A 19114-nucleotide genomic window follows, 5' to 3' on the forward strand; every position below is an offset into this window, starting at 1 on the left:
TCCACGAAATACATTTATCCAGAAACCTCGTACTACAAATTAGCATACCCAGTGGGACATCTTTACCTTTCATCTCTCTCTCATCATCCAATCGACAAATCAACAAATGGAACCAAAGAAAATTGCATCCAAAGCAACTGCTACAAGCGGCTCCTATTGGGACCTATCACCCAGAGTCACTCAAAGGGGATCTTACATGAGCAAGAATAAGGCTCTGTCATCATCAAGAAAAATATGGAAGCAGTTAATGGAATTTCCTAAAGGCGAGATCGACAATAGAGAAAATATCTTGTTCGACGACTTTGCTCCTGCTATTGATCGATTAGAGAAAGAATCACACTTTGATGTAGTGTCTATTATGATGGCGGATATAATAGTCGAGGCAGCCATGACAGAGATGGAGATGAAGATATCTCTTAATGAAAGTTGTTAATGAGGAGACCATGAAATCGTTCCCTTAAAAGATCAAATGTAGGCTCGAGAAACTACTGAGATGAGTTAAGCTCCAGCTATTAAAGCTAATGACAAAGGAAAGACTATCTTGTAGAAAAATCAGCAGCAACAATCTACCTTTATCGCCTCTCTGTCGATTCAACAGCTATGGGATATGATTACAAACTCCATAAGGATTCAGTATGGACGACTGTCGCAATCTTCTTTTATGTACTCCAAGTTGTACACCAAGAGAATCGACGACTTGCGAATGCCAGCTGGGTACCAACCTCCAAAGTTCCAGCAGTTCGATGGAAAGGGCAATCCGAAAAAACATGTTGCTCATTTCATTGAAACCTGCAAAAATGTAGGATCTAGAGGAGATCTAAGTCAAGCAATTTGTCTAAACCTTGAAAAGAAATGCTTTTAATTGGTACACCCATTTGGATTCAATGATTGATAGTCGAGAATAGCTAGAAAAATAGTTCCTAAACTACTTTTACAGCACCAGACGCATCGTCAGTATGATGGAGCTGATAAACCAAGCAGCAAAAATGAGAGCCAGTTATCGACTACATCAACCAGTAGAGAGTTACAAAGATAGACTCACTGAATTATCTACAATGGAGATATGCACCTAAGGCATGCACAAGGAACTTTGCTACATTCTGTAAGGGATAAAGCCTTGTATATTCAAAGAGTTGGCGACTCATGCCCATGACAAGGAGTTGAGCATCGTCAATAGAAGAACTAAGGGCTTTTAGGTTCCTAAGGTGAGAAAAGACAATAATGAAATCTAGAAAAGTAGACGATCCCAACTACTGCGAGTATCATCAGATTGTTAGCCACCCAGTAAATAGGTGTTTCATGCTAAAGGAGCTTATCCTAAGGTTAGCTCATGAAAAGAAGATTAAACTGGATATTGATGAAGTAGCTTAGAAAAATCATATTGCAGTGGCAATAACTTCAAATGTTTCACCATCAACACCATTTTATGATGAAAGCAAAAGTTTAATCGAGTTTAGGACCTTCGAGCAAAAAGTTGTTCGGTTCCAGTAGAAGATCGTGACGAAAGACTCCCACGAGAAGAAAGAACCAATCGAAGAGAAGGATGAAGGATGGATTGTTGTGACTCCTTGAAAAAGAAGACAACCAAATTCATCTCATAAAGAGTCATGCTTCAATCGAAATTATAGAAGATGGAGCAAAATTCAGAAGAAAAAAAAAAGGGAAAAAGATGGCATGGAAGCCTAAGCTTGCTAAGGAAGAAGACAAGGACTTCCTTCGACTTTGACAACCGATAACTTTGACAAAATTCCTCCCAAGAAGCTTCATCAATAATAATTCAGAGGAAGTATTAAGTTATTGCATGTCATGTTATCAGCATAACGGAAGTTGACAGTAATCATATAACTATTGAAGAAGTCGACGATTCAAAAGAAATCGAGCAAAAAAACTTCTGTCTTCAATCGTATCAAGCCTTCAACTACATGATCTTTAATCTTCTAAAAATTGGGTATGACTAAGATAAAAGAAGAAGATCAATGTTTAACATCTACCTCTACTCGAACTTCAGCCTTCAAAAGGCCAAGTATTTCCACATCTAAGAAAGATTAACTTTCAACATCTATTTTTTATCGTCTCAAAATGACAAGCGATCAACATGAAGTGTTAGATTTAGTGTCCTAAATCTCGTTGATCTTGTAGTTTGTAATCTGTAAATACAAATTATTTATTTAACAAAATAAGAAGTATTTATTTGACATTTAAAATGTATTAACTCAATCCAATAAACTAAGTTCAAAGATTGTTTTATGTAGCTTGAACAGTATGTGGTAGACATACAAGTGGATCATGTTCAAATAATAACCTAAAAGGTCTGCAGTATATAAGGTTGGATGTCTTATCCTGATGACATTATGGATATGACCCACTTTGTAAGTATTACAAGAGTTGTATGTGTTGCAAACGATTTGATCCAAATCGTCATGTGGAGATATGTGAGTGGGGGTATCTGGTACAAAGAGTTTGTATAAGACCGAACCGAGAAATGATTAATCTCTCTTTATAACATCATTAACTGAAGAGATTAACATTTCATAGGATGACCTTAAGTAATTTGATCTCAATCATGAGTGAGTTAGGAACTCCTATCTATGAGGGCAATCCTTTGATTTGTATGTTGAAAGTGGCCCAAGTCGCTGACTCAATAAGCTTACCATTTTGGAGATTTGTTCAAATAAGAAGTTGGGAACATAGCTCAACAAGATGGAATTTGCTCCTTCCCGTTTTCAGAAAAAGTAGATGGGTTGCTCTTTTAAGTATTAACTCCATATCTTGAACAAGGGGTCCCTCCCTCTCATTGGTCCAAGAGGGTTTAGTTCATGGTAGAACCATAAATAGGTTGTTCATTAGAGAATCATTAGGACTTAAGGAGAAAGTTATAATTGTATACGTAAAACGGTAATTTTGACTCAACTATAATTACGAGCAATTCATGAAGGATTGACTTATTGATGACTGGTTATATTCATGGTAGTGCGAAAAATGCAGTTGTAGGTCATTAGTGAAATGACCCACAATTAATGAATATTAATCAAGTTAATTAAAGAGTTTAGTTAATTTAATTTTGAATCATTAGAGCTTCTAATTTGTAGGTCCATAGGTCCTCTTGCTAGCTCACTGAGGGAAAAACAGGGATAAATTAATTTTGGAATAAATTGAATTGTTTGAATTATTTTAGAGAATTTTATATTAATAATGATTAATATAAAGTATAATGTATAATGATATATTATAATATATAGTTAATTATAAATATGATTTATAATTAAAATTATATAATATGAGAGAATAAGATTTGAATAAGATTTGAATATTAAATTAATATGAATTGGATTCATATCAGAACTATAGTCTAAAAAAGAGATATGCATTTTTATATGATTTAAATGCATGATTTAATAAATATATAGTATTTATATTAATCATTTAATTAGTAATTAATTAATTAATTAATGTTTATTTAATTATTTATTATTATTAAATTTGATTATATATAGTTTTAATAAATAATAATAATTTAAATATTAAAAAAAATAACTCTCATGCAGTTTGCAAGGGAGTGGTTACATGGGTGAAGGGATAACTCCCCTCACGATAATTTGTTTGTTGGATGTTGTATTTTGATACAAAATATAGTGGAAAAAAAAGGAATTCTTCTTCCCTTTGCTTTATCTCTCTCGAACTTTCAGAGTATTTTTCCTCTAAAACATTAAACTATTCAACTCTCTACTATTTGGATCCTACCATCCTTGATCCTCCCTGAGAATAGTCGGGTAGCCTTGTGGCAGTGTCTTTTCATTTGTGACCTAGGAGGATGTGGGAATTTCACGGAAGATCTTGAAGAAATGGTCTTCAAAGGTATGGTTTCTGTGATTTTTTTTTTTTTTTTTTTTTTTTTTTTTTGCATTCTTAACTTGTTTTTCATATAAAATCAATTAAAATTCCCCCCATCCCAATTCAAAGATAGAAGTGATCTATTGGGATTCAATTTCTTCAGAAAGAAATATGAAATCTTCGAAGGCAAAACTGTATAATGAAGAAAACAATGATGAGAAGTTTCATAGTTGTGTCCTTTCACGCATGAAGAAAAAGTTGTCTATTGACATAAATACAGAAGGTTCCTTGACCGTGAAGGCAAAACTCATCATGCTGACGAATCCTACAAATGAAGAATATGGATAAACGACCCCACCTCTCCTCCCCCCCCCCCCCCCCCCCCCCCAAAAAAAAAAAAAAAAAGAACTCTATTTGAACTGCATTATGACTTAATCCTTATCATTATAAGGGTATGTAAGCAGTTTGAAGGAAACTTTAAGTTTAGTTAAGTAAAAAAAGATCTTTCCATTTAACTACGTTATAACTTGATATATATTCATTAAAAAGGGTACGTATAGATAGTTTGAAGGAAATTTTAAGTTCAATCTAGTAAAAAAAAAAAAAAACTATTTTTTTAAATTACGTTATGACTTGATCCCTATTCATTATAAATAGTACGTAGACAACTTGAAGGAAACTTTAAGTTTAATTCAGTAAAAAAACAAACAAAAAGTAAAAAAAAATGTTTGAACTACATTATAACTTGATCCCTGTCATTTTAAAGAGTACGTAGGTAGCTTGAAGGAAACATTGAGTTTAGTCTAGTAAAAAAAATTGTTAAACTATGTTATGACTCACTGTGTATTATAAGGGTACATATGCAACTTGAAGAAAACTTTAAGTTCAGTCTAGCAAAAATATCTTCAAACTCAAGTTTAAAAGCTTCAATATTGCATCTTCAAGATCAAGAGTAGAGGCTATGACGATGCTTCCTTAAGTCCAAGTTTGGATATTCACCAGTGTTTCTTCAAATTCAAGTTTGCAGACCTCTTTTATGCTTCTCCATATTCAAGTTTAATGGTTGTGTTGCTGCTTCTCCATCTCCAAGTTCGATGGTCGCATTACTACTTCTTCATCTTAAATGTCGATGGTTTAGCTGTTGTTTCTCCATCTCCAAGTTTGATAGTATTGTGTGCTTCCTCATCTCCAAGTTCAATGGTTGCATTGCTGCTTCTCGATGTCCAAGTATGATGGTTGTGCTACTGCTTCTCCATCTCTAAGTTTGATGGTTGTGTTGCTGCTTTTCCATCTCCATGTTCGATGGTTTCATTGCTGCTCATCCATCTCCAAGTTTGATGGTTGCATTGTTGCTCATCCATCTCCAAGTTCGATGGTTGCATTGTTCCTTTTCCATCTCCAAGTGTTACTTATTCGTCTCCAAGTTTGATGGTTGCATTGTTATTTTTCCCTCTCCTAGTTCGATAGTTGCATCACTACTTCTCCATCCCTAAGTTTGATGGTTGCATTGTTAATTCTCTATTTCAAAGTTTGATTGTTGCACGCATTGACGCCTGGAAGGTAGCGCACGATGCATTGACATGTCTATCTACTACGTGTCTGTTACATATTTGCAACGCATCTGATACATATCTACAATACATCTATACATGTTGGCACCTGTCAAAGAACGAAAGACACATTGGCATTTGTCATCCAACGAGCCCAATATACCTTATGACCACCATTGAAGTTGATGCACTAACTTCACAACAAAGATAGAACCAATGTGTCACACCTTGAGTTAGAGCATGGGCGCATGGCAAGGAATGTGGGACACATTGATGTAATGTCAACTTACATTATGATGTTCCCTATAACCTCCATTAGAGTTGATGCAGTAACTTCACAACAAAGAGTGAACTAGTATGTCACAGCCTAAGTTGGCACATGGATGCATGGCGAGGAACATAGAATTCATTAACATATGCCAACATATGCACCAACGTACCTTATAGCCAACGTTAGAGTCGATGCAGTAACTTCACAACAAAAGAAGGACCAATGTGTCATGCCCTAAGTTGGTGCATGGTAAACCATAGAAACATGATAAATCATTTCCATTTCTTTAACTTCACTAAATCTCACATTAAACTTTTACTTAAAACCTTAGTTAAGGTAGAGTAAGCACAAAACACTCAATAACCTTAGTTGATGTAAAGTACTCTCAATATATTCAGTATCGATATTATTCTTACGTGCACATAGAATGCCCCTAAAGGGTTTAACACCCCTTCACATGGCCCAATGCCTATCTATGTGCTAGGGTGGGTCCCAAAGACCTACACACTCTCATATACTGGACCGAATACCTTCTTCTGTCCTTCAATATCAGAGATCCTGTTAATCATGATCAGGATACAAAGCCTAATGGTTTGAAACTACGCTTCAAAAGCTTTAGCATTCATATATAACAATTTCTAGCTTAACAGAAACCATTAACATCATTTGTTCAGCAAATCCCTAGCAATTTATATGCATAAAATCATGAAGATCAAATTTGTTTCTTTATAAGCATATTATTTTAGAAACAAACCATAAGAATTCAAATATGGAAATCATGCTCAAAACCATAACATTATCAGTTAAGCAACTCATTTTCATAAGAAATCATAGTCATAAACCATGAAGAGTTTATTTTTAGAACAAGTGTCACTCACAGTCAATGGTTGGCTCCCAATGGATATAGGCCACTCCAATCTCAGTTTGGCCTCAAAATTAGATCATAGCCCTTGTTTAACCCCTAGACATTGCCTTAGCTCCAATAATTCCTAAATTATCTCCAAATACTCTTAGTATCATCTTAGAGTCCATCCTTATTTGTTATATAGCTAAAAATATATAAAAAAAACATTGAATGGACTCAAAATAGCTCACCAAAATACCCAATGACCAAGGCAAGACCAATAGATAGGTTGATGGTAGCTGGGCACACGACAAGGCAAAGCGTGGGTAGGCTGATGGGCAGCAACTCACGCACAAGGTAGGCTGACAACTGACAACTCACGCACAGGGCATAGACACACATGCAGAACACTTAAGGGACGGTGAACTATACACTAAGTGTTGAGGGATGAATGCAAGGCATTGGACGCATAACACGTTGGGTGGGCGAGACGCGTGTTGCTAAGCATTGGGCATGTGAACAAGTACAATACTGGGCGTAGATGGACGTTGCTGAACGCACTGTGGGTGTAGAGTTTAAGCGGCTAGCGCGTGCGCACGACAATGCACAGGGCGTGTACAATGCGTCAAATGTCACACAATGTGCCTACAAGCTCCCACCAACCGGTTTCTTCAACCTCCAACTGATAGCCCTCTATTTGACTTCCGTATTTCCCGATTGCAATTTCAATACGTAATTCACCATTTTTAGCCAAATTTAACACAAGTTTCTTATATAAAACTCTTAAACAACCTTTAAACAAACTAACCTTTGATTTTGAGTTCCTAAATTCTCTTCAACAACCTGAAATTAGCTCCACACTTCATCTTGCTCAATCTTGCTCGAATCTTTAAACAACCTTTTGTTTTCCTTCAAATTCATCAACTTTTCGATCAAAATTCACCATGCCAGCCCTCCATCATCTTCTTCCTCGATCTCTCTGAGTTTTGGCCGAAGAAATTAATGGTTTGCATAAGTGAATTGGAAGCACTGACCTTCTCTTCTTCACCTTATATATATGCACTGACAACACCTTTCTCTATTCACCTTCAATTCTTGCCAGCTCTTCCTTCAACCTTTTCAACCTAATAATGTTTATCTATTCTCTTTTTTAGCCACCTTTTTAACTACAAATAAACATTAATCACTAAGCTTCCTTCAATCCCCCACAAATTCCCTCAAAATATCTTTAGAATCTTCATAACTCTCTCTCTCAGGTCTCCCTCCCATTCCCAACAAAATTTAAATTTTCTTTTACTCCTAACTCAACACTTAAGTAATAACTCCCTCTTTTTTCCTTAGTGACTCAAGTCCACACAAAGTTAAAGTAGTTCATTTTTCATTTTTCATTTCTTTATAATAGTACTGTCCAAAATGCCCATCTTCCCAATCTAAATCCTTAACTTAAATACATTCTTACATAAAGCATTTAATCCCCACAATGCACTATTTAACACTAACTTAAAATTAGGAAAAAATAGTAAAGAATTGGGGCTTACAATTTACTACCCCCTTATAAGAATTTCGCCCTCACAATTTAGTGAACGTCATAAGGAGAATAAATAAGGGTACTTGGTTTTCATCTAGTCTTCACTTTCCCAAGTGGCTTCTCTACTCTGTCTACCCAAGCTATTTTTAGTTTCTCCTCGATTAACTTCACATTCTCTATAATAGCTTGAACCAACTTTAACCCTAATAACTTCCTTTCTTCTATTTCATCCCAACATATAGGTGTTCTGCATTGCTACTATATAATACCTCATGCGGTGCCATTCTGATGTTGGAATGGTGACTTTTATTATAGGAAAATTCCATCAACAGTAGATGTGAATCCCAACTTCCTTTGAACTGCAGTACACAAGCACATTGCATGTCCTGCAAGGTCTGAATAGTTCTCTCTAATTGGCCATCGATTTGAGGATGGAAAGTTGTACTAAAATGTAATTTAGTACCAAGTGCTTGATATAAGCTAGGCCAAAACTTGGAAGTAAATCTTGAATCTCTATCAGATACAATAGATAATGGAGCTCCATACTGGCTTACTATTTTATCAACATAAAACTTGGCTAACTTATCCAGAGTAAAAATTACCGTAACTGGCAAAAAGCGTGTTGTTTCGGTAGGCCTGTCAACGATCACTTGTATCCCGTAATAACCATTCTGAGTTCGAGGAAGCCTAAATAAGAAATTCATAGTGACATGCTCCCACTTCCACTCGGGTACATGAAGTGAATTTAAGAGTCCTATTGGATTATACTGCTCAAGTTTAACTTGTTGATAGATCAAACACTTAGTCACATATCATCAATCTCATGGTTTATTCCTGCCCACCAGTAATGCCTCTTCAGAGTCCTATACACCTTTGTGCTTCCGGGATGCATAGCATATGCTGTACTATGAGCCTCCTCCAGGATTGCACTCTTTAAAGTTGAATCACTTGGAACACATAACTTATCATGTTTCATCAAAGCTTCATCATATCTCAACTTGTACTTTATCCTTTGCTTCAGGTTCACTTCTTATGTTATCTTCCTGAGTACTGGATCTCTTGGTTGGCCTTTGATAATATCATCAATCAAAGTAGGCCTTATCTGAAAGTGAACAAATAGACCTCCCATTCTACCTACTGATAGGACTACCTTAGCATCCTTCAACTCCCTCAATAGAGACGAGCTAATTGCATTAAGTGAAGCTGATGTTTAAACTTTTTATTTAATGCATAAACTACAACATTGGCTTTCCTGAATGGTACTCTGTTATGCAGTCATAGTCTCTAATCAACTCTAACCACCTCCTCTATCTCAAATTCAACTTTTTTTTTTTTTTTATCAAAGATATACCTCAAACTCTTGTGATTAGTGTAAATGTGAAACTTCTTGCCAAACAAATAGTGTCTCCAACTCTTCAAGGCTAAGACCACCGCTGCTAGCTCCAGGCCATGGGTTGGGTAGTTGCATTCATGCTTCTTCAACTATCTCAATGCATATGCAACCACATTTTCTTCCTGCATAAGAATACAACTCTGAGAAGTTCAACAAGTTTTTCCTTACACTCAGAATACACCAATATATCACTGATGAATACAATCACGAACTGGTCAATGTATGGATGGAATACTCGATTCATGAAATTCGTGAAATCTGTTGGGGCATTGGTTAGCCAAAATGACTTTATTAAGAACTCATAGTGTCTATACGTTATTCTGAAAGCCGTCTTTAGAATATCTGACTCTTTAAGCTTTAGCTGATGATATCTCGATCCTGAATCGATATTAAAGAATAATAAAGCATTCCTGAGCTGATATAACAAGTCATCGATACAGGGTAGTGGATTTTGTTAGATTGTATCAGCAAGCAGCAGAAGTAACAAGGATCAATAAGTACTCTAATTCATTAATTTTGGCAGAAACTAAGGCATGCTATTGCAAAAATAAATGGGTTTCAAGTCATACCTTTGTAGAACTCTTGTAATCTCAATTTCCAGCTGCAGATTTCTCCAAATCATGTTGTAAACCACCTCAAGATCTTCCCTACTATTCTCTTGGAGCTTTAGATTGAGTTGTGGGACTCAAAATAAGCTTGAATGAAGGGAATTTAGAGAAGAGCTCACAGCAACAACCCACTTGAAGAACGCTTTCTTCACCAGATTGCACGCTCAAATTCACTCCAATCTTCTCAATATATTGCAAACAATCATGCAGAGAAGATGACTGCATGAAATGCAGCTCATGCTTGGAGTAATTGAAGCCCAAAGTAATGGGTTTTGTGTGAGCAATTTGAAGATGTAATGGAAAAATCCAACTTTCCATTTTTGTGTTTTTCTTAAATCTTTTTCAATTTTCAATTGATTTCAAAAATCAATTTGTTTTCTAAAATTGAAAATATTATTAATTTGACAAAATTAATTTCATAAATTAATTTTCTTAATAAATTTAACAAATAATTATTTAAACAATTTAAACAATTATAATTAATTTAATATCAAATATTAAATTAATTTTACACAATTCCACCTTCATATATTTAAATCATATTTAAATATTAATTCTTCGATTCTGTTTAATTCTTAAAATTAAAAGTGTAATTATATCTCATATAATTACCAATTCCTTTAATTCTAATTTGAACGTTTCAAATTAACTTATCATGTTACTCTAAAGCCAATCCATTTACGAGCTAGTAGGGAGACCTCACGAACCTATAGATCATGGGCTCCAACGATCCGAAATTAATTGGCTAAACTCATTAGACCGAATTAACCCTCATTTGTTAACTAATGGGTCACTCCACTAAAACCCATAGTTGAACTCCCCTCACTGTAGATCTATTATGTCCACTCGATATAACTATGATTAGTAATTTAACCCTTCACAAATTGTTCGTAATAATGGTTGGGTTAAATCTCTGTTTTACCCCCCAAAATTACCTCTTGTTTCTTAATTCCCACTGATCCTCTAATGAACAATTGATTTGTGATCTAATCAACAAATCGAGTCCCTCTCGGGCCAATGAGAAGGTGGAGCCCCTTGTTCAAGACCCAGAATCAACACTTAAGGGAACAACCTTTCTGCTAACCCTAATCGGGTAGGAGTGAATTCTATCTTGCAGGGTTATGTCCCCAGCTATTCATTCGGTCTTATCCCCAAAATGGGAGGCTTATTGAGTAGTGCTGTTGGACTACTCTCCCTCATGCAAATCAAAGGATAATTCCAAACAAACAGGAATTCATGGTTAGCTAAGGATTAAGGTCAAGTTACCTAGGTCATCGCTTTGAAATAGTTAGTCTTAAATAGTAAACAATATTATAAAGTAAGAGTGACTAATTTCGTGACCCGATCTTGTACAAAACTCATTTGCACAGGACGCCCCCACTTCTCATGTCATAACATGTACGAATTCGGATCACTTCGTTTGTAGCACTTTACAACTCTTTGTAACAACTACAGAGTAGGCCGCATCCAATAGTGTTACCAGAATAAGGCACCCAACCTTATTCATATACTATAAATCATTTTGACTATTTACTTGAACCTGATCCACTTTTATGACTCTACATAAAGTTCAAGTACTCATGTAATAGTCAAAGGACTTTTAGGTTTATTGGATTTCTAATAAGCAATACATATAATCAATAACAACTTATTGAATTTTCAGAATAAGTTTTATTGTTACAAATCACAAGTTATAAAACCCAACAGATATTTGTTATGTATTTGAAGGGATCGAATCTCGTGCTGAAGTGCGTGAATGCATGTGCTTTTAATTTAAATTTGGAACATATAAAAAAACACAGAGAACAAATACATATATCTAATTAAGCATATTTTTACAATGGATATTTTCAAGGATAAGGAGATATCTTTGAAGACTTTCTTCAATGTGGTCACAATCTTCCCAATCACGACCAGAACCCCACCAATATGCCTTCCCCCTATTCTCCAGCAAGAAAATGGCTTGTAGGAGCCAATTTTTGGAAGAATAGGAAGAGGATTTTTCAGGGGAACTTTTCCTTTGTGTTTTGATAGATAGGAGATGGTGGGAATTGAGAGTATTCTCTTGAATGAATTTCAGAGAGCAATATTCTTCTTTATATGTCCTCTTACTTCCAATGCATAACACTTATACATATCTCTCGAGGGGAGTTGGAGTAACTCTCTCCTGCTCACTCAATATTGGAGTTAAATTTATTTAATAAATATTAATTAATATTAATTAAAAAATATCATATATTTAATTAATATTATATTTGAACCATATTCAAATTTATTTTCCTCTCATATACTATAGTTTTAATATGAATCTCATTCACATTAACTCTAACCTATAGTTGTAATATGAATCTCATTCATATCAAATCTAACATATAGTTTTAATATGAATCTAAGGATTAAGGAGGGATACCTGATCCTGGTGACACTACGGATACGACCCGCTTTGTAGAGATTTACAAGTGTTGTGAACTACTACAGATGGTTGGTCTTGACCATTCATGTGGAGACATATGAGTGTGGGTGTCCTATACAAAAAGTTTGTATAAGACCGGACCACGAGATGACTAGTCTCTGTATATAACGTCGTTGATACTGGAGACTTACATCTCACCTAAACGACTATAGGTGACATGACCTCGGTCATAGTAGGACTATGACTTATGTTCATTAGAGGAATCAATGGTACTTAAGGAGTTAGATGTAACTACAAGGGCATAAGGGTTATTGGTCCAACTGTACTTACAAGCGATCTGTGAAGGGTTATCGCACTGTTGATTGGTTGATATGGACACATAATATATATGTGGTAAGGAGAGTTCAAATGTCGGTCTTTAGTAGAGTGCCTGCCAATTAACGAATGGTGGATCCCTGACTAAAAAGTTTAGTTAGTTATTCACGTACCATTGGAGTTTCGAGCTACAAGACCATAAGGTCCCCTTGATAGCTCAATCGATTCAAGTTGAGAATCAGTTCTTGGTGTTGATTTGAAATATTCAAATTGACAAGAGGTAATTCAATTATATATCATATGATAGTGTGATGTATTAGATACATCAAGTGGAGGATTAATGTAAATGAAATTTACATTAAGTACCATGAAATAGAAAAAGAGCCATGGTTTATATTTTTCATGAGATGAAATATTAAAATTATAGGTTATAGATATACTATGGTAAGTTGGTTATCATATATATTTATAGTAATATTAATTATTGGATAATTATCTCTTTTTCTCTAATAACCAATTGAGTGGGAGGTTATTGGTAGTTTCATGGTAACCATGAGATAAAAGAAAAAATGTTTTCCTAATTTTAGTAGTTGATGAGTGAGAATTACCACTCTTGGGAATTACTCACGGTTGGTTGTCAAGTGAATGAGATTTAATAAACGATGGCTAAAGAGAGACTAGACGATTGTGGAGTGATACTACATGATAGTCACTCAGTTGGCCGATTGCTAAACGATCGTGGAGCTTCTTCTAAATGATTGGGCATCGTCTATACGATAGATCTTGTCATCTCCCACTTGCTCAATTGTTTACACGATTGTTCCTCCTTTCTCGTCCTTTAACCAAGTTCACACAGAGCCCATACTTCTAGATTCTCACACCGAGAATACCAAGGTAGCCATTGTGGTGGTGTCGTACTCAACTTGACATTGTTCGAGGTTTTGGGAGGTCGTTTGCTGTGTTCGTGTTCTTGAAGATCTCTGAGTTCGTGGTCGTTATGATCGTGTTGTGTTGCGGTCGAATTGTTCGAGCATTCTTAATTGCAGTCTTGCTGATTGTTCGAGCGTTCATGATCAAGGGTGTTGATGATGAGTCTGCAAAGGTATGTATAGTTTTATCCCTTGATCTCTCGTGTAAGCATGCTGTAATTTCATTTTATGCATAGCTTGTATGTTTTCGTTTCTTAAATGTAATTGCTTATGTTCAAATATGATTGAAATTTGGAACGATCATTCCGCTGCTCATGGAAATCCTCACGTCTGATTTCCTTCAATTGATATTAGAGCCATGTTGTTCTGATATTCCAAATTTTACTTCTGTTTTGAACTTCTTTTACAATCGTGGTGGGTTTTCTGCATTGCGTTTAATTGTTAAATGCATTTGTGGATGGTGTTGATGAATGTTTACGGGTTAATTGTCTCTGATTAAAGCTTTCTTTAAATTACATAGTGTTAATTTGTAAGGGCCCTTGTGTTTTTTGGCATAATTAACAGGCAATCGAGTCTGTAATTCAAAATGTTTGAGTTAGTCGAATCATTCATGATGAAGTTTCGAAGCATGAAGATGCGGTTCTGATAGCTTGTAGAAATACAAGCTATTGTAGCCTTTTACTTAGAATTATTAGGGCTAATAAGCAGAATATGCGTTAATATTACTAAGAATTCATGTGGAAATGTGAGCTTACGTCGACCAGCACCGAAAATCCTCACTAACCCTGTATCATGCGTTATTCTACATCAAAGTGTCTATTTTTACAGCTATTGCAGGAATTGATCGCATGCGTTGATCTTAGACCGCCGCAAGGTTGACCTTATGCATTGATCTTCATGAAGACTAGTTCATCGCATGGAATGTTGCATCCACCGAGTGATAATCATGATAGAAGGTTGATCGCAAGGTGGGTGGAATTCATTGACATTTTAGGAGAAATAAGCATGAACACATACCTTGAGAGTGTCAACAAGATAAGGTGATGCTGACATTTCCCATACTGTGACAAAAATGGCAGTGAGCCAGAATGAGGTTATCAATGTTGTCGACGTTTGAGCTCTATAAATAGAGCCTTGGGGCCTAACTTCAAAACATCCGAGTTTCTGCCTTAGGTAGATTCTTGTGATTACAGATAAGAGCATGAGCAAGAGATTCTTTGAGAATTCACTCCCATAAACCTTTCCGAGTGACGATCGGAGCTTCGTCGGAGATAGAGCTCGAGAGAGACGTCTTCACCACTCATCCATGGCACCAGCGCAGCTTTGATGCACTTCGGATGAAAAACAAGAGATTGCTTATATCTAGCCCTTCATCTCTCATTTTATCTTTGTATTGTATTACACTTTGGCTTAAGACATTAATACATTTTGTAATCAATGCATCTCTTTAGTTCCTTCAGCACCATCTTCATCTTCTTCTTCTTTATCATCATTTACCTTCATCGCTGAGTTAAATTTTAATTTCAAGAATCATATACTCAATCATGCAGCCTAGAGATATGACACATGTAGCAAACAATCGAGAGGTGTGTGTTGCACGAGTATAACGAGTTGAGGTATGTAGCAAACACTCTTGGAAGGAACACAGTTAAGGATATAAGCTGCAGTCTCCATTACAAAACCCCAAAACGAGTCTGATAAGGAAGCGTAACTCATCATCGAGTCTCGTTGTTTGTAATTATACACATTGTTTTATGAATAAAATAATTGTTATTTCATTCTGGCATTTACTCATATCGTATAAACAAAGCTCCATGGTTATCTTATGTAAACTCAAGCATGTATATGTGATATACAAGTGGATCATGCTTTAAGTCATAACCTAGATAGGTATGTAGTATAAGAATTAAGGTGGGATACCTGATCTGATGATACTACGGATATGACTCGCTTTGTAGAGGTTTGCAAGTGTTCTAAACTACTACAGATGGTAGATCCTGACCATTCATGTGGAGACATGCGAGCGGAGGTGTCCTATACAAAGAGTTTGTATAAGACCAGACCACGAGATGACTAGACTCTGTATATAACACCGTTGATACTGAAGACTTACATCTCACCTAAACGACCATAGGTGACACGACCTCAATCCTGAGTGTTTTGAGAACTCCTGTCTTTGAGGGCGGTCCTTTGATTAGTATGGGTGAGAGTGGCCAGATTGCCAACTACACATGCCTACCTTTTTGGGGACTTGTCTGATTTGGGAGCTGGGAACTCAATACATAAGATGAAATTCACTCCTTCACCGAAGCAGGGGTAAGTAGAGAGATTGCTCCCTTAAGGGCTGATTCTGGGGCTTGAACATAGTAGCCACAACTTCTCTTTGGAAGAGAGGACTCAGTCATAGTAGGACTATGACTTATGTTCATTAGAGGATTCAGTGGTACTTAAGGAGTTCGATGTAACTACAGGGGCATGACGGTTATTGGCAGAGCTGTACTTACGAGTGATCCGTAAAGGGTTGTCGCACTGCTGATTGGCTAAGATGGACACATAATATATCTATGGTAAGGAAAGATCAGCTGTCGGTCTTTAGTAGAGTGCCTGACAGTTAACGGATGGTGGATCCCATGACTAAAGAGTTTATTTAGTATTCACGTACCGTTGGAGCTTCGAGCTACAGGTCCATAAGGTCCTTTCGGTAGCTCAATGGATTCAAGTTGAGGATCAGTTCTTGGGGTTGATTTGAAATTTTCAAATTAACAAGAGGTAATTCGATTATATATGATATAATTCGTATGGTGTATGAGATACATCAAATGGAGGATCAATGTAAATGAGATTAACATTAAGTGTCATGGAATAGAAAAAGAGTTATGGTTTATATGTTTCATGAGATGAAATATTAAAACTATATGATATAAATATATTATGGTAAGTTAGTTATCATTTATATTTATAATAATATTAATTGTTGGATAATTATTTCTTTTTCTCTAATAACCAATTGAGTGGGAGGTTGTTGGTGGTTTCATGGTAACCGTGAGTTAAAAGGAAAAATGTTTTTCTAACTTTAGTAAGTGAAAAGAAAAGAAGAAAAGATTTGAGATTTCCAATCTTGGAAAATACTCACGGAGAGTTGTCAAGTAAATTAGATTTACTAAGCGACAAATTGAATGAGCTAAACGATTGTGGAATGTTCTTAGGCGATAGACACCCAGCTAAGGGATGAGCTAAACAATCGCATAACTTTTGCTAGACGATCGCTTAGCTTTTCCTAAATGAATGGGCATCGATCTATACGATAGATTCTTCCATCTCCCTTTTGCTCAATCATTTACACGATTGTGTTTCCTCTGTTTTCTACCTTAAGCCAAGTCCACACAAAGCCCACCCTTTGGATTCTCACACCGAGAATACCAAGGTAACCTTCTTGGTGGTGTCATACTCAACTTAACACTGTCAAAGTTCTATGAAGGCCGTTCATGGTGTTCGGTGTTCGTGACCTTGGCGATTGCTTAGTTCAAGTGTGCGGTGTTCGTACAATGTAGCGGTTGTGTTGGACGAGCGTTCGTGTATAACTGTGTTACTGTGATCGAGTGTTCGTGATCAAGGAGCTTGAAGATGGGTCTGCAAAAGTGTGTTACTTTTGTCCTTGATCTTTTGTATAACATGCTATAATTTATATTTTATGCATAATTGTATGTTCTCGTTTGTGATTGTAATTGTAAAGTTCATATACGATTGTAATTTGGAATGATCCTTCAATTTCTCATGTAAATCCTCGTGATCGATTTCCTTCAGAATCATCATTCTCCACTAAACAAGTTTCCAAAACTGTAAATCATATTTACCTTGTTTTGCCTTGGCCTTAGCCTTATTCTTCTCCTTCAACCAACGAGGTCAATTTTGCTTCCAGTGCCTATTCTGGTTGCAATGAAAACATTTTCCTTTTTCACCGGTGCTAGTCGTCTATCCCACTGTGCGACAGGTCGTAGGTTAGCAGGTGTCTTCCCCTTCCCATTACCACCCTTCTTCTTCTTCCACTTAGAAGTGTTAGAAGTAAAAGGTGCAAACTTAGTTGCTAAGGTCGAACCTCGAAGGAACTTCTTTGATGATGGAACAACATTTACCTCACCAACCTTCTTCTCCTTACGTTTCAATAAGGATTGAAATGTTTGCAACTTATTGAGGAGAGTTGTAAGAGTGTTACTTGTTAAGCACAACATTGCTGACAAAGTGCAGGAAGCTATCTGGCAACAAGTGCAGAATGATGTAACCTGGCTACCCTCATCAATGTATGACCCATTAATCTCTGCCACATTGAAAGGGACCATCATGTTCAAAACGTGTTTTCGAACATATATACCCTCCTCCATTTTGGAATTGAAGATGCATTTTAAAGCTTCGTGCTTGAGCTGTCCGAACAGTTGTCCGAACATTCCCCGCAGAGACTCCATGATCTCACGCGCAGAGACCATAGGTGATAACTTGTAGAAATACAAGTTATTTATACTGCTTTATTTAGATATTGCGGCCAAAAGAAAGGAAAGTTGCGTCAATTGTAGATAAATTAGCTAAGAAATGCAAGAATTATAAATTGTCGTCAATACACCCACTGACGCCATTGCGATGGTAGAAGAGAATATTTCAAGTCTGTTTTATAGGAAATCAAGTCACCGCATGCGTTCATGGCTCAAGATAAAAAGAACAACACATCTACGTCGCATTGCGCCAATCATTCAGAAATGAATAGATGATCAATGCAATGACGGCGCATGCAACAATCAATCAAGAGCTAAGCGATTACCACAATCTCAACGACATACGATAATAAAAAATAACACCGCATGCGGGCACACGATCGAAGATGCAAAAGAGCAACGCAATTGCAGAGGATTCTGACACGTGTACAACTGACCGTTGTGCATTTCTGACGGGATTGATCGCGTAACAGAAGGAATATTCACTCCATCATTTCCAGAATTGCCATAACAATAAAGTGGGGTCCACACTACAGAGAGTCAAAGCTAAGCCTATAAATAACCTCTGAAATTCTATTGGAAGATATACTTGATACAGGCATATTTTGATATTTGTATTTTGAGAGAGAGACTGGTCTGAAGATACTGATCGGAGAAGATCCGAGAAGATTTAAGAGACAAGGCCGAGAGGTGAGTCTCAAGACAAATCCTTTCAATCCTCACCGTTGAACTCTATACTAAGATCACTTCTACTAGACGAGCAAGCCCGAGAGGGAAGCTCTTCTCTTCATCCATTCCATACGCCGACAAGCAAACCACCGTCCAGATCTGTGTCAAGACGTTGGCACTCTTCTATATTTGTTTCTATCTCTTATCATCAATTATATTCATCTTCTTAATCTATCACTCACACCATGTATCAGACGCTTAATCTTAGTATTGAATGTC

This window comes from Benincasa hispida, chromosome 6, assembly GCF_027475165.1.
Source record: "Benincasa hispida cultivar pf3 chromosome 6, pf3_genome.v1.1, whole genome shotgun sequence".
In the NCBI taxonomy this organism is placed as follows: Eukaryota; Viridiplantae; Streptophyta; class Magnoliopsida; order Cucurbitales; family Cucurbitaceae; genus Benincasa; species Benincasa hispida.